Here is a 15,312-nt window from a genome sequence, read left to right as displayed (position 1 = left end):
TCTGCTCCAGAAGCTTGGGACCCCACCCTGCCCCCAGTATGGCTGAGAAGGCCCTGAGAATAGAGGAAGTCTGTGCCTCACATGTGGCTTTAGCCCTGGCACCACAGATCTCCTCCCAAGACGATACCTGATGGCACACCCTAAGGGAAGATGTGACTTGTGATCCATCAAATCCAGCCCCACTCTGGGTACCACACAGACTGTACAGTCATGCTCCCCCACAAGAACATCCCATCAAGACTGTAATAGATAATTGATGCACTTAAATTCAGAGAGGCAGAAAAAAAAATGGGAAGGACTGATGCTGAAGGTGAAACTCTAATACTTTGGCCACCTGATGCGAAGAACTGAATCATTTGGAAACACCCTGATGCTGGGAAAGATTGAAGGCAGGAGGAGACTGGTACGACAGAATAAGATGGTTGGGTGTCATCACAGACTCAATGGACACGAGTCTGAGTAAACTCTGGGAGTTGGTGATGGACAGCGAGGCCTGGCATGCTGCAGTCATGGGGTTGCAAAGCGTTGGACATGGCTGAGCAGCTGAACTGAACTGTGAAAAATGGGAAGACAGTCAGACTGGTCTCCATTGAAAGACTGCGAGACAACCTCTGACAAAACAACCAAAAAACAGAGGTATATAAAGTACTAGGTAACGATTCACAAGAATTAGTAATAATAATGCTAACTGGGATTACTTTGGAAGGAATGATGCTAAAGCTGAAACTCCAGTACTTTGGCTACCTCATGCAAAGAGTTGACTCATTGGAAAAGACTCTGATGCTGGGAGGGATAGGGGGCAGGAGGAGAAGGGAACGACAGAGGATGAGATGGCTGGATGGCATCACTGACTCGATGGACATGAGTCTGAGTGAACTCCAGGTGTTGGTGATGGACAGGGAGGCCTGGCGAGCTGCGAATCATGGGGTTGCAAAGAGTCGGACACGACTGAGTGACTGAACTGAACTGAACTGAATGCTATCTGAACTGGGAAAAGCAAGAAAAAAAACACCGTGAAAATTCTAACAAGGCACTTGAAACTAGAAAAAAGAACCAGAGCTGAAGAATACAGTAACTGATATGAGAAACACAAAAAGAAAACAGCAGACCAGATAATACATAAGAATGCATAATAATGGAAATCACCAATCAGCGTAGCTAAAAGAAAATCCAACAAAAATAGAGACCATTTTAACAGACGTATGGATCAGTTCAGTAGAGTTCAGTCCCTCAATCATGTCCAACTCTTTGCGACCCAATGAATCGCAGCATGCCAGGCCTCCCTGTTCATCACCATCTCCCGGAGTTCACTCAGACTCATGTCCATTGAGTCCGTGATGCCATCCAGCCATCTCATCCTCTGTTGTCCCCTTCTCCTCCTGCCCCCAATCCCTCCCAGCATCAGAGTCTTTTCCAATGAGTCAACACTTCGCATGAGGTTGCCAAAGGACTGAAGATTCAGCTTTAGCATCATTCCTTCCAAAGAAATCCCAGGGATGATCTCTTTCAGAATGGACTGGTTGGATCTCCTTGCAGTCCAAGGGACTCGCAAGAGTCTTCTCCAACACCACAGTTCAAAAGCATCAGTTCTTCAGCGCTCAGCTTTCTTCACAGTCCAACTCTCACATCCATACATGACCACAGGGAAAAAAATAGCCTTGACTAGCCGGACCTTAGTCAGCAAAGTAATGTCTCCGCTTTTGAATATACTATCTAGGTTGGTCATAACTTTTCTTCCAAGGAGTAAGGGTCTTTTAATTTCATGGCTGCAGTCACCATCTGCAGTGATTTTGGAGCCCCCAAAAATAAAGTCTACCACTGTTTCCACTGTTTCCCCATCTATTTCCCATGAAGTGATGGGACCAGATGCCATGATCTTCGTTTTCTGAATGTTGAGCTTTAAGCCAACTTTTTCACTCTCCTCTTTCACTTTCATCAAGAGGCTTCTTAGCTCCTCTTCCTTTTCTGCCATAAGGGTGGTGTCATCTGCATATCTGAGGTTATTGATATTTCTCCCGGCACTCTTGATTCCAGCTTGTGTTTCTTCCAGTCCAGTGTTTCTCATGATGTACTCTGCATATAATTTAAATAAGCAGGGTGACAATATACAGCCTTGATGTACTGCTTTTCCTATTTGGAAACAGTCTGTCGTTCCATGTCCAGTTCTAACTGTTGCTTCCTGACCAGCATACAGATTTCTCAAGAGGCAGGTTAGGTGGTCTGGTATTTCCATCTCTTTCAGAATTTTCCACAGTTTATTGTGATCCACACAATCAAAGGCTTTGGCATAGTCAATAAAGCAGAAATAGACATTTTTCTGGAACTCTCTTGCTTTTTCGATGATCCAGTGGATGTTGGCAATTTGATCTCTGGTTCCTCTGCCTTTGCTCAAACCAGCTTGAACACCTGGAAGTTCACGGTTCAAGTACTGCTGAAGCCTGGCTTGGAGAATTTTGAGCATAACTTTACTAATGTGGGAGATGAGTGCAACTGTCAGGTAGGTTGAGCATTCTTTGGAATTGTCTTTCTTTGCGATTTGAATGAAAACTGACCTTTTCCAGTCTTGTGGCCACTGCTAAGTTTTCAAAATTTTCTGGTATACTGAGTTCAGCACTTTCACAAAATCTTCTTTTTGGATTTGACATAGCTCAACTGGAATTCCATCACCTCCACTAGCTTTGTTCGTAGTGATGCTTCCTAAGGCCCACTTGACTTCACATTCCAGGATGTCTGGCTCTAGGTGAGTGATCACACCATCGTGAATATCTGGGTCATGAAGATATTTTTTGTACAGTTCTTCTGTGTATTCTTCCACCTCTTCTTAATATTTTCTGCTTCTGTTAGGTCCATACCATTTCTGTCCTTTTTTAAGCCCACTTTTGCATGAAATGGTCCCTGGTATCTCTTATTTTCTTAAAGAGATCTCTACTGCTAAGTCATTTCAGTCGTGTCCGACTCTGTGCAACCCCATAGATGGCAGCCCACCAGGCTCCCCCGTCCCTGAGATTCTTCAGGCATGAACACTGGAGTCGGCTGCCATTTCCTTCTCCAATGCATGAAAGTGAAAGTGAAGTCCCTCAATCATGTCCAACTCTTCATGACCCTATAGACTGCAGCCCACCAGGCTCCTCCATCCATGGGATTTTCCAGGCAAGACTACTGGAGTGGGGTGCTGTTGCCTTCTCCGAAGAAATCTCTAGCCTTTCTCATTTTATTGTTTTCCTCTATTTCTTTGCACTGATCACTGAGGAAGATTTTCTTATCTCTCCTTGCTATTCTTTGGAACTCTGCATTCAAATAGGTATGTTTTTCCTTTTCTCCTTTGTTTTTCACTTCTCTTCTTTTCACAGGTATTTGTAAGTTCTCTCCAGAAAGCCATTTTGCTTTTTTTGATTTCTTTTCCATAGGGAAGATCTTGATCCCTGTCTCCTGTACAATGTCACACACCTCAGTCCATAGATCATCAGGCACTCTATCAGATCTAGTCCCTTCAATCTATTTGTCACTTCCACTGTATAATTGTAAGGGATTTGATTAAGGTTCTACCTGAATGGTCTAGTGGTTTTCCCTACTTTCTTCAATTTAAGTCTGAATTTGACAATGAGGCATTCATGATCTGAGCCACAGTCAGCTCCCAGTCTTGTTTTTGCTGACTGTATAGAGCTTCTCCATCTTTGGCTGCAAAGAGGATAATCAACCTGATTTCAGTGTTGACCCTCTGGTGATGTCCATGTGTAGAGTCTTCTCTTGTGTTGTTGGAAGAGGGTGTTTGCCATGACCAGTGTGTTCTTTTGGCAAAACTCTATTAGCCTCTACCCTGCTTCAATCTGTACCCCAAAGCCAAATTTGCCCATTGCTCCTGGTGATTCTTGAGTTCCTACTTTGGCATTCCAGTCTCCTATAACGAAAAGGACATATTTTTGCGTGTTAGTTCTAAAAGGCCTTCTAGGTCTTCGTGGAACCCTTCAACTTCATCTTCTTCTGCATTACTGGTCTGGGCATATTGAATTGTTTGCCTTGGAAATGAACAGAGATCTTTCTGTCATTTTTGAGATTGCATCCATGGACTGCGTTTTCAACTCTTTTGTTGACTGAGGGCTACTCCATTTCTTCTAAGGGATTCTTGCCCACAGTAGTAGATATAATGGTCATCTGAGTTAAATTCACCCATTCCAGCCCATTTTCATCCACTGATTCACAAAATGTTGGCATTCTCTGTTGTCATCTCCTGTTTAACCCCTTCCAGTTTGCCTTGATTCATGGACCTAACATTCCCAGTTCCGATACCATATAACTCTTACAGCATCGGACCTTGCTTCTATTAACAGTCACATCCACAATTGGATGTTGCTTTTGCTTTGTTTCCATCTCTTCACTCTTTCTGGAGTTATTTCTCCATATTAAGCCTGAGCTAATGCCTATTCTTGTGGACTATAGCATGGAATTACCCCAATTTCCTTAGTTTAGTGTTCTTCCATGGGAGTGCTACTTGCCACCTCTGAACCAATAACTGATTGTCTTTGGGCTCAGTTAGGTGCCAGTTCCTGAACTAATCACTGTGGAAAGACAACGGAATTATATCATAGTTTAGGACAATCCAAGTCTATTACTGGAACTGGGTGTGGGGCTAATCAATTTGACACCATGTGCATGATATACAATTTGGGAAGGGTAAAACTGATGCTGTAGAAGCAACTCCAATATTTGCTGCCTAGAAAAACAGACAATAATTTCTTTTATAAAAATAAAAGGCTATTATAAAACAGGAAAACACAAATGCAAAATGACAAACAGCAAAGGATGTGATCAGGAAATTCACAAAAGAAAAAACACAAGTGATAAATGTCAATAAAATATAAAAAAATACTTTTCTCTTTCAATCCAAAAGGATATCAAGCATGAATATTCAATGGAAGGACTGATGCTGAAGCTCCAATATTTTGGCCACCACATGCTAAGAAATGACTCATTGGAAAAGTCCCTGATGCTGGGAAAGATTGAAGGCAGGAGGAGAAGGGGGTGACAGAGGTTGAGATGGTTGGATGGCATCACCGATTCAATGAACATGAATTTTAACAAATTTCAGAAGATAGTGATGGACACGGAAGCCTGGCATGGTGCAGTCCTTGGGGGTCACAAAGAGTGAGACTTGACTGAGTGACTGAATAATAAGTTATTACATATATACATATTTTAAAGTGAGATTATCTTTTCATATGTCATATTTGAAAAAATTGATATTTTGTGTTGGCAAATATTGAGGAAAATGACGTTCTCATCTATTTTTGGTGAGACTATGAATTGGAAATAAAATATTTTCTGAAAGATGGTTTGACAATTCATATAAAAAGTCTTAGAAAGAACATCCATTTGAAGAAAGCAAGATGGTGAAGTTGGTGGATGCTGAGCTCATTTCCCACCATGAACACATCAAACATATCTATGCTCACTGGAAATAAACTGGAGTCTGGCAGGTAGAAACTTAGACAACCAAGGCTATAGAAGAAGGTCCACAAGGAGTTGGGTAGGAAGGGAAAAGAAGCCATCAGTTTAGGATCTGCACTCCTGGGAGGGGATGTAAAGGAGTGGGAGATTTCACAGGCTCAGAGTAAGTCATGGGGAGTGAGCAGTTCAAATTACATCTTGGAAACCCCACCCTGGAGTCAGAAACTGGGAAAATGAGTCCCCTTAGCTGATTTGAAAACCAGCTTGAACCCCTGGAAGTTCACGGTTCAAGTACTGCTGAAGCCTGGCTTGAAGAATTTTGAGCAAAACTTTACTAATGTGGGAGATGAGTGCAACTGTCAGGTAGGTTGAGCATTCTTTGGAATTGTCTTTCTTTGCGATTTGAATGAAAACTGACCTTTTCCAGTCTTGTGGCCACTGCTGAGTTCTCAAAATTTTCTGGTATACTGAGTTCAGCACTTTCACAAAATCTTCTTTTTGGATTTGACATAGCTCAACTGGAATTCCATCACCTCCACTAGCTTTGTTCGTAGTGATGCTTCCTAAGGCCCACTTGACTTCACATTCCAGGATGTCTGGCTCTAGGTGAGTGATCACACCATCATGAATATCTGGGTCATGAAGATATTTTTTGTACAGTTCTTCTGTGTATTCTTCCACCTCTTCTTAATATTTTCTGCTTCTGTTAGGTCCATACCATTTCTGTCCTTTATTAAGCCCACTTTTGCATGAAATGGTCCCTGGTATCTCTTATTTTCTTAAAGAGATCTCTACTGCTAAGTCATTTCAGTCGTGTCCGACTCTGTGCAACCCCATAGATGGCAGCCCACCAGGCTCCCCCGTCCCTGAGATTTTTCAGGCATGAACACTGGAGTCGGTTGCCATTTCCTTCTCCAATGCATGAAAGTGAAAGTGAAGTCCCTCAATCATGTCCAACTCTTCATGACCCTATAGACTGCAGCCCACCAGGCTCCTCCATCCATGGGATTTTCCAGGCAAGACTACTGTAGTGGGGTGCTGTTGCCTTCTCCGAAGAAATCTCTAGTCTTTCTCATTTTATTGTTTTCCTCTATTTCTTTGCACTGATCACTGAGGAAGATTTTCTTATCTCTCCTTGCTATTCTTTGGAACTCTGCATTCAAATAGGTATGTTTTTCCTTTTCTCCTTTGTTTTTCACTTCTCTTCTTTTCACAGGTATTTGTAAGTTCTCTCCAGAAAGCCATTTTGCTTTTTTTGATTTCTTTTCCATAGGGATGATCTTGATCCCTGTCTCCTGTACAATGTCACACACCTCAGCCCATAGATCATCAGGCACTCTGTCTATCAGATCTAGTCCCTTCAATCTGTCACTTCCACTGTATAATTGTAAGGGATTTGATTAAGGTTCTACCTGAATGGTCTAGTGGTTTTCCCTACTTTCTTCAATTTAAGTCTGAATTTGACAATAAGGCATTCATGATCTGAGCCACAGTCAGCTCCCAGTCTTGTTTTTGCTGACTGTATAGAGCTTCTCCATCTTTGGCTGCAAAGAGGATAATCAACCTGATTTCAGTGTTGACCCTCTGGTGATGTCCATGTGTAGAGTCTTCTCTTGTGTTGTTGGAAGAGGGTGTTTGCCATGACCAGTGTGTTCTTTTGGCAAAACTCTATTAGCCTCTACCCTGCTTCAATCTGTACCCCAAAGCCAAATTTGCCCATTGCTCCTGGTAATTCTTGAGTTCCTACTTTGGCATTCCAGTCTCCTATAACGAAAAGGACATATTTTTGCATGTTAGTTCTAAAAGGCCTTCTAGGTCTTCGTGGAACCCTTCAACTTCATCTTCTTCTGCATTACTGGTCTGGGCATAGACTTGGATTACCGTGATATTGAATGGTTTGCCTTGGAAACGAACAGAGATCTTTCTGTCATTTTTGAGATTGCATCCATGGACTGCGTTTTCAACTCTTTTGTTGACTGAGGGCTACTCCATTTCTTCTAAGGGATTCTTGCCCACAGTAGTAGATATAATGGTCATCTGAGTTAAATTCACCCATTCCAGTCCATTTTCGTCCACTGATTCACAAAAGGTTGGCATTCTCTGTTGTCATCTCCTGTTTAACCCCTTCCAATTTGCCTTGATTCATGGACCTAACATTCCCAGTTCCGATACCATATAACTCTTACAGCATCGGACCTTGCTTCTATTAACAGTCACATCCACAATTGGATGTTGCTTTTGCTTTGTTTCCATCTCTTCACTCTTTCTGGAGTTATTTCTCCATATTAAGCCTGAGCTAATGCCTATTCTTGTGGACTATAGCATGGAATTACCCCAATTTCCTTAGTTTAGTGTTCTTCCATGGGAGTGCTACTTGCCACCTCTGAACCAATCACTGATTGTCCTTGGGCTCAGTTAGGTGCCAGTTCCTGAACTAATCACTGAGGAAAGACAATGGAATTATTTCATATAGTTTAGGACAATCCAAGTCTATTACCGGAACTGGGTGTGGGGCTAATCAATTTGACACCATGTGCATGATATACAGTTTGGAAAGGGTAAAACTGATGCTGTAGAAGCAACTCCAATATTCGCTGCCTAGAAAAACAGACAATAATTTCTTTTATAAAAATAAAGGGATATTATAAAACAGGAAAACACAAATGCAAAATGACAAACAGCAAAGGATGTGATCAAGAAATTCACAAAAGAAAAAAACACAAGTGATAAATGTCAATAAAATATAAAAAAATACTTTTCTCTTTCAATCCAAAAGAATATCAAGCATGAATATTCATTGGAAGGACTGATGCTGAAGCTCCAATATTTTGGCCACCACATGCTAAGAACTGACTCATTGGAAAAGTCCCTGATGCTGGGAAAGATTGAAGGCAGGAGGAGAAGGGGGTGACAGAGGTTGAGATGGTTGGATGGCATCACCGATTCAATGAACATGAATTTTAACAAATTTCAGAAGATAGTGATGGACACGGAAGCCTGGCGTGGTGCAGTCCTTGGGGTCACAAAGAGTGAGACTTGACTGAGTGACTGAATAATAAGTTATTACATATATACATATTTTAAAGTGAGATTATCTTTTCATATGTCATATTTGAAAAAATGGATATTTTGTGTTAGCAAATATTGAGGAAAATGACATTCTCATCTATTTTTGGTGAGACTATGAATTGGAAATAAAATATTTTCTGAAAGATGGTTTGACAATTCATATAAAAAGTCTTAGAAAGAACATCCATTTGAAGAAAGCAAGATGGTGAAGTTGGTGGATGCTGAGCTCATTTCCCACCATGAACACATCAAACATATCTATGCTCACTGGAAATAAACTGGAGTCTGGCAGGTAGAAACTTAGACAACCAAGGCTATAGAAGAAGGTCTACAAGGAGTCGGGTAGGAAGGGAAAAGAAGCCATCAGTTTAGGATCTGCACTCCTGGGAGGGGATGTAAAGGAGTGGGAGATTTCACAGGCTCAGAGTAAGTCATGGGGAGTGAGCAGTTCAAATTACATCTTGGATACCCCACCCTGGAGTCAGAAACTGGGAAAATGAGTCCCCTTAGCTGATTTGAAAACCACTGGGACTAACAAGAAGGCTGTAAGAAATCTAGACTCTCTATGTGAAGAGTTTGTGGAGGCAACTACACGTTTGCTTACTCACAAAACAAGGCAGAGGAAATATGTAGAAATTACACAGGATGTTGGCTGTTTTCCCATAACAATCCCAGGTCATGACCTAACCCACTCTGAATGCCTGCTCCAGACCCTCTTATTTCATAGAACACCCCTTCCCAAAACTATGGCAAAGGCTTCCATGGCTGAGAAGAATGTACAGGTGCCAGGAATGGAGCCAACTCAAATCTGGCCTACATCTGAACAAGTTGAGAGCAGTCATTACCAGTGCTTATGGAGGTGGCACAGTGGGAGTATCTGGAACTCTGACTGGTGTGCTGGGACTGTCCCAATATGCACCTACGCCCATATTGGGCACCCCTTCTTGCTCCAGCACTTCTTTCTTTGGGGGAAAAATGTCCATTGCTGGAAGGGGATACAGCACACACTTACATGAAATGGAATCAGTATGGACCTGAAACTTAGGGCTTCTGTACCACCAACTGGAGACTCAACCTAACTCTCCCAAAGGCAGAGTTGGCTACTGAGGACAGGAGAAGTCTGGGCTCATACCTGGCATTGGTTCTGGCCCTTCTCTCTCTAGCACCACCTCTCACCAAAGTGAGAGTTGCCAATACACAAGAAGCAAATTAATCTGGAACATAAAATTATGGAAATCGCCCAATAGGAAAAGCAAGAAGAAAAACAAGGTAAATGAGAACAGTTAAGAGACTTCTAGACAACATCAAGCATAATAACATTCACTTTATTGGGGTCGTAGGAGGAAAAGAGAGAGAGAAAGGGGTCAAAATGTATATTTAACAGGCTGAGAAGGAAAAACTTGCAACCTATAATACTCTATCCAGCAAGATTATCATCCAGAATTGGAGAGAAGAACTTCTCAGACAAGCAAAAACTAAGAGTTTATCCATACTAAACCAACTCTGAAAGAAATATTAAAGAGTCTTCTCTAAGTGGAAAAAGAAGTAAAAATATACAGAGAAGGGAAAAACTCCCACCAGTACACACAAACACATAGCAAAGGCTGTGGATCAACCAATTAGATAATCTAGTATGAAAATTAAAAGACAAATGAATTGTAAATTAAACGCTAACTACAATAAACACCCTATTACATCAATGGACAGAGCATCCTGATAGAAAAGCAATAAGAAAACTGTAGTCTTAAATTACAGATTAGAGTAGTTGAACTTAATAGATACCTAGAGCATTTGTTGTTGTTCTTCAGTTACTAAGTTGTCTGACTCTTTTGAAACCCCATAGACTGTAGCCACCCAGGTTCCTCTGTCCATGGGATTTCCCAGGCAAGAATACTGGAGTGTATTGCAGTTCCTTTTCCAGGGGATCTTGCTGACGCAGGGATCAAATCTGGATCTTCTGCGTTGCAGGCAGATTCTTTACCTCTTTGCCACCTGGCATAGTCTATCCCAAAATAGCAGAATACACATTTTCAAGTGCGCACAGGACATTTTTTCAGGGATGATCAAATGCTAGGCCACAAAACAAGTCTCAACACATTTAAGAAGACAGAAATTATATCAAGCACTTTTTCTGACCACAATGGTACAAAATAAGAAATCAATTACAGGAGGGGAATATGGGACAAACACAAACATATGGAGACTAAACAACATGCTACTAAAAACCAATGAGCTAATGAAGAAATCAAAAAGGGAATCAGAAAATACTTTGAGGCTAATAAAAACACCAACTTTCCAAAATCTATTGGATTTAGCAAAAGCAGTTCTAGGGGGAAATTTATAGTGACAGATGCTTCCCTCAAGAAAAAAAAAATTGAAATAAACAACTTAACTTACTATATACATGAATTGCAAAAGGAAGAATAAATAAAGCCCAAATCCTCAGAATAAAGGCAATAATAAAGCTCAGAGAGGACATTAATTAAATTGAGACTTCCCCTTTCCTAAAGTTAAAAAAAATCAATTAAGTGAAATGATATTTTTTGAAAAGATAAACAAAATAGTTAAGTCTTTAGCCAGGTTCATCAAAAATAAAAGATAGATGATTCAAATAAACAAAATAAGAAATGCAAAGGAGACATTACTGCCAATATCACAGCAATAGGAGAAAATCATAAGGGGATGCGACAAATTGTTTTATGCCAGACAGTTGGACAACCTAGAAGAAACTGACAAATCTCTAGGAACATACAGTTTTTCAAAACTGAATCAGCAAGGAATGTATAGTCTGAATAGATGAATCACTAGTAGTGAAATTGAATCTATAATTAAAAAATCTTTTAACAAAATAAAGTTCAGGACCACACAGCTTCACAGCACTATTTTTCCAAACATATATAGAATGGCTTATACCCAACATTCTCAAACTATTCCAAAATAATTGAGAAAATGGAGTATCCCCAAATTATTTTATGAAGCCATTATTATCCTAACACCAAAACCAGACAAAGACACTACCAAAAAAGAAAATTAAATGCCAATATTTCTGTTAAATATAGATGTTAAAATTCTTAACAAAATATTAGAGAACCAAATTCAACACCACGTTGAAACCATCATATACCATGATCAAGATGGACTTATTCCAGGGGTACAAGGATGGTTCAATATCTGCAAATTAGTCAATGTGGTACACCACATTAGGGAAGAGAAGGACAAAAATCACATGATCATCTCAACAGATGTGTAAAAGCATAGGCAAAATTCAATATTCATTCATTTCAAAAACTCTCACCATACTTGATATGGAGGGATATATCTGAACATAATGAAAGTGAAAGTGGAAGTCACTCTGTACCCACTCCAGTATTCTGGCCTAGAGAATTCCATGGACTGTACAGTCCATGTGGTTGTCTGAACATAATAAAGGTGATTTATATCAAAGAGATAATATCATATTCAGTGGCAAAAAGCTGAAAGCTTTTCCTCTAAATCAGGAACAAGACACAGATGCCCACTCTTGACACTTCTAACATACTAGAAGTACTAGGCACAGCATCATTCAAGGAAAAGAAATAAAAGTCATCCAAATTGGAAGCAAGAAGTAAAACTCACTGCTTGCAGTTGACATGATACTATATACAGAAAACTATAAACCACCACAAGAAATGATTAAACAAATGAAATAAAAATGAATTAATACCCGAAATGAAAGACTGGAAACTATGAAACTCCTAGAAGTAAATGTAGGCAGAACACTCTGACATGATTCATAGCAACATTTTTTCACCTGTCTCCTAAGGCAAAGGAATCAAATGAAAAAAATGAGATCTAATTAAACTTAAAAGCTTTTGCACAGCAAATGAAAACACTGACAAAATGAAAAGACAACCTACTGAATGGGAGTAGAAAGTGAAAGTGAAGTCACTCAGTCGTGCCCGACTCTTTGTGACCCCACAGACTGTAGCCTACCAGGCTTCTCCATCCATGGGATTTTCCAGGCAAGAGTACTTGAGTGGGTTGCCATTTCCTTCTCTAGGGGATCTTCCCCACCCAGGGATCGAACCCGGGTCTTCCACATTGTAAGCAGATGTTTTTACCGTCTGAGCCAGGAAGTATTTGCAAATGATATGACTATCAGGGGTTAATATCCAAAATATATAAACAGATTACTCAACCCGGTATTAAAAAAAAAAAAAAAAAAAGAAAAGGGAAGATCTGAATTTCTCCAAAGAAGGTATACAGATGGCTAATAGGCACATGAAAAAATGCTGAACATCACTAATCATCAGAGAAATTAAAACCAAATCACAAGGAGATATCACCTCACACCCATCAGAATGCTGCTACTGCTACTGCTGCTGTAATGGCTATCATCAAATCAAAAAGTCTGGAAATAACAAATGTTGGCAAGGATGTGGAGTAAAGGAAGCCCTTGTACTTAATTGGTGGGAATGTAAATTTGTGCAGTCACTATGGAACACCTCATGGAAGTTTCTCAAGAAACTAAAAACAACAATACCATGTGACCCAGCAATTCCACTCCCAGGTATATATCAGAAGACAATGAACACCAATTTGGAAAGATACATAAATTCCAATGCTTATTACAGCCTTATTTACAATAGAAAAGATATGGAAGCAACCAGTGAACAAAACACACATGGTTCCCATCTTCAAAGCACTTGCATGGAGTATGGGATAAGCAAGCATTTGAACACTATAGTAATCCTTAGAAATAATGGCAGATTCATGTTCTTTGAGATGGAAAAATTCTTCCAGCATATTGTATAGAAAAGGAAGGCTACAATAGTGTATATAGTTGGATTCAATTTCTATAAATTAAAAAACTTCACTGATGTATATATGCTCATCCAAATATATGTGCATTATATGTATTCTAGCATTATATAACACATATAATAGATATGCTATAAACATTTAAGTAGAACAGCAAAGACAAAATATTGACAGCATATATTTCTATTGCCACACTTATTGGTGTCCTCAACCAGTCCATTCTAAAGGAGATCAGCCCTGGGTGTTCTTTGGAAGGAATGATGCTGAGGCTGAAACTCCAGTACTTTGGCCACCTCATGTGAAGAGTTGACTCATTGGAAAAGACTCTGATGCTGGGAGGGATTGGGGGCAGGAAGAAAAAGGGACAACAGAAGATGAGATGGCTGGATGGCATCACCAACTCGATGGACGTGAGTTTGAGTGAACTCCGTGAGATGGTGATGGACAGGGAGGCCTGGCTCCTGCGATTCATGGGGTTGCAAAGAGTCGGACACAGCTGAGCGACTGAACTGAACTGAACTGAACTGAATGGAACTGAATTTCATTTTTATACTTTTTGAATTTCCATATTGCTTTGCCTCGAGTATATATTTACAATTAGTAAACAAATAATGCTCTTTTGACACAGGGTAACCCAGACATTCAGAGAAGGCAATGGCAACCCACTCCAGGAGTCTTGCCAGGAGAATCCCATGGATGGCAGAGCCTGGTAGGCTATAGTCCATGGGGTCGCTAAGAGTCGGACACTACTGAACGACTTCACTTTCACTTTTCACTTTTCATGCATTGGAGAAGGAAATGGCAACCCACTCCAGTATTCTTGCCGGGAGAATCCCAGTGATAGAAGAGCCTGTTGGGTGTCGTCTATGGGGTCACACAAAGTCGGACATGACGGATGCAACGTAGCAGCAGCAGCAGCAAACCAGATATTAAATTAACATATGCCCAGGTGTCCCTTAAAGTTCTTCTTTCTACCTCCATGTTTCTTCGCAATTTCCACATCATACCTTAGATTCAAGTCATATTCAATACATCTATAACCAGCTTTCTTGGGTCTCAGTGCCTTTGCATTTTCTCCCCCACTGTCTGGGAAACACTTGCACAACTTTTTACTTGGTGATCTATTTACTTCAGGTAGCTCAGGCTTCATCTCGGGTATCTTTACTTAAAAGAACCCTTCCCCCACCTCCTTGCCATCAGATTATGACAAATACCTCTCCTTGTTACCATCACAGCCCAGTGTGGTGTACTGTGAATCAATTCATCACATAAATGGAAATAACATTACATTCCTCCTTTTCCTGCCCTGTTCTCTCTAGTTTCTTTCTAGTTTCTTCCTACTCACCTGGTCCCACTTGCACCAGCCTCCTTGTTTTATTGGAAGAACATAGACAATACCAATTGGGGGTTTTTGCCCTAGCTATTTTCTCTCCCCAGATTTTATTCCCCAAGATAGCCACAAGGTCAGTCCCTCATGTCATTAATTAAGTCTTTGCTCAAATGTCCTGGATTAAAAAGGCCATCCCTCACTAACCTCTGGGGTGGAAAACTCCCCATTTCTCATAATTCATAAGGTTCTCTCTATACTGCATAATTCACTATTTTGTCATTAATATTTACCTTCCATCTTCCCTGACTAGCATGTAAGCCCCATGAAAGAAGGATCCTTGGTATTGGTTACCAATGTGTGCCTTGCACCCAGAACACTACCTGAAACACTGCAGAGGGTTCAATCAATTCAGTTCAGTCATTCAGTCATGTCTGTCTCTTTGCAGCCCCATGGACTGTAGCACACCAGGCCTCCCTGTCCATCACCATCTCCCAAGGCTTACTCAAACTCATGTCCACTGAGTTGGTGATGCCATCCAACCATCTCATCCTCTATCATCCCCTTCTCTTCCCACCTTCAGTCTTTCCCAGTATTAGGGTCTTTTCAAATGAGTCAGATCTTCTCATTTGGAGGACAAAGTATTGGAGTTTCAGCTTCAGGATCAGTCC

The sequence above is a fragment of the Ovis canadensis genome, chromosome X (assembly GCF_042477335.2).
Source record: "Ovis canadensis isolate MfBH-ARS-UI-01 breed Bighorn chromosome X, ARS-UI_OviCan_v2, whole genome shotgun sequence".
Classification (NCBI taxonomy): domain Eukaryota; kingdom Metazoa; phylum Chordata; class Mammalia; order Artiodactyla; family Bovidae; genus Ovis; species Ovis canadensis.
This window is presented reverse-complemented; position numbering follows the sequence as displayed.